Below are 2,500 nucleotides of genomic sequence, written 5' to 3' on the forward strand. Positions count from 1 at the left end.
CGGTCGGTTGCCTCGAGCACCATCGGCACACGCTGGGCCCTGGTGCGGCAGGTTGCCTCGACCACCATCGGCACACGCTGGGCCCTGGTGCGGGCGGTTGCCTCGACCACCATCGGCACACGCTGGTCCCTGGTGCGGGCGCTTGCCTCGAGCACCATCGGCACACGCTGGGCCCTGGTGCGGCAGGTTGCCTCGAGCACCATCGGCACACGCTGGGCCCTGGTGCGGCAGGTTGCCTCGAGCACCATCGGCACACGCTGGGCCCTGGTGCGGGAGCTTGCCTCGAGCGCCATCGGCACACGCTGGGCCCTGGTGCGGCAGGTTGCCTCGAGCACCATCGGCACACGCTGGGCCCTGGTGCGGTCGGTTGCCTCGAGCACCATCGGCACACGCTGGGCGCTGGTGCGGGCGCTTGCCTCGACCAGCATCGGCACACGCTGGGCCCTGGTGCGGCAGGTTGCCTCGATCACCATCGGCACACGCTGGGCCCTGGTGCGACAGGTTGCCTCGAGCACCATCGGCACACTATCGGCCCTGGTGCGGGCGGTTGCCTCGACCACCATCGGCACACGCTGGGCCCTGGTGCGGGCGCTTGCCTCGAGCACCTTCGGCACACGCTGGGCCCTGGTGTGGGCGGTTGCCTCGAGCACCATCGGCACACGCTGGGCCCTGGTGGGTTTAGGCACATCTTCAAATTTCTGCCGTGCCAATGCCATTTTTATGGCTTGTAAATTCATACAATGGTCCCCTAAGCCTTCACGTGAAGTTTCGTTGGAAGATGACTCGTTTTCTATTTTTCATGATTTTCGAAACTTTTTGCGGTTCGGGATTTTTTAAAATTTTTTTATAAGGATTTTTGGCCCCAAATTTTGTAGGCATGATCCTTCTATTTTTGTTGGCATGCACAAAAAAATTCAGCTAAAAACTCGAAGTAGAGAAGATTTTGTGACCGTTTGAAAAAAGTGTCCCCATTTCAGACACTTTAACGGCTACTGGTAGCAAACCTGTAAAATCTCAAATGCTCTTTAAGGGGGTGTGAATTCTCAGAGGTTTGATGAGGGATAGGGGGCCAACACAAGGCCAAGTACCAGCACCCATCGCACATCATGTGCGCACACCCCCCCGGCCCCCCTCCCAATCGCCGGAACCCCAATGCCGCCGGTCAGGTTCTCCGGCGGTACTCCGGCGATGCTCCGGCGATGCTCCGGCGATGCTGTCCCGAGTGAAAAAAATGCGGCACCAGCACATGCTGGAGCCAAGCATGGGCACCGTGGCTCAAAATCGAACTTCGGCCAAGGCCTCGACCATCAATGGCACATGATGGCGCATGGTGATGGCACATGCATCGACCATCATCGGCATAGGCTGCCCTTCGGTACGGGCACTTGCCTCGACCGCCATCGGCACAAGCTGGGCCTTGGTGTGGGTTGTTGCCTCGATCACAATCGGCACATGCTGAGCCTTGGTGCGGGCGGTTGCCTCGAGCACCATCGGCAGACCCTGGGCCCTGGTGCGGCCGGTTGCCCCGATAACCATCGGCACACGCTGGGCCCTGGGGCGGGCGCTTGCCCCCAGCACCATCGGCACACGCTGGGCCCTGGTGCGGGCGGTTCCCTCGACCACCATCGGCACACGTTGGGCCCTGGTCCGGGCGGTTACCCCCAGCACCATCGGCACACGCTGGGCCCTGGTGCGGGCGCTTGCCCCCAGCACCATCGGCACACGCTGGGCCCTGGTGCGGGCGGTTGCCCCCAGCACCATCGGCACACGCAGGGCCCTGGTGCGGGCGGTTGCCCCGAACACCATCGGCACAAGCCGGCCCTTGGTGCGGGCTCCTGGCTCGACCACCATCGGCACACGCTGGGCCCTGGTGCGGGCGGTTGCCTCGAACACCATCGGCACACGCCGGCCCTTGGTGCGGCCGGTTGCCTCGACCACCATCGGCACACGCTCGGCCTTGGTGAGGGCGCTTGCCTCGACCACCATCGGCACACGCTGGGCCCTGGTGCGGGCGCTTGCCTCGACCACCATTGGCACACGCTCGGCCTTGGTGCGGGCGCTTGCCTCGACCACCATCGGCACACGCTGGGCCCTGGTGCGGGCGGTTGCCTCGACCACCATCGGCACACGCTCGGCCTTGGTGAGGGCGCTTGCCTCGACCACCATCGGCACACGCTGGGCCCTGGTACGGGCGCTTGCCTCGACCACCATCGGCACACGCTCGGCCTTGGTGCGGGCGGTTGCCTCGACCACCATCGGCACACGCTGGGCCCTGGTGCTGGCGGTTGCCTCGACCACCATCGGCACACGCTGGGCCCTGGTAGGGGCAGTTGCCTCGAACACCATCGGCACAAGCCGGCCCTTGGTGCGGGCGGTTGCCTCGAGCACCATCGGCACACGCTGGGCCCTGGTGCGGGCGGTTGCCTCGACCACCATCGGCACACGCTGGGCCCTGGTGCGGACGGTTGCCTCGAGCACCATGGGCACACGCTGGCCCTTG

Source organism: Durio zibethinus, unplaced genomic scaffold (genome assembly GCF_047325235.1).
Source record: "Durio zibethinus cultivar Kanyao isolate XHJ-2024 unplaced genomic scaffold, ASM4732523v1 HiC_scaffold_3, whole genome shotgun sequence".
Lineage (NCBI taxonomy): Eukaryota > Viridiplantae > Streptophyta > Magnoliopsida > Malvales > Malvaceae > Durio > Durio zibethinus.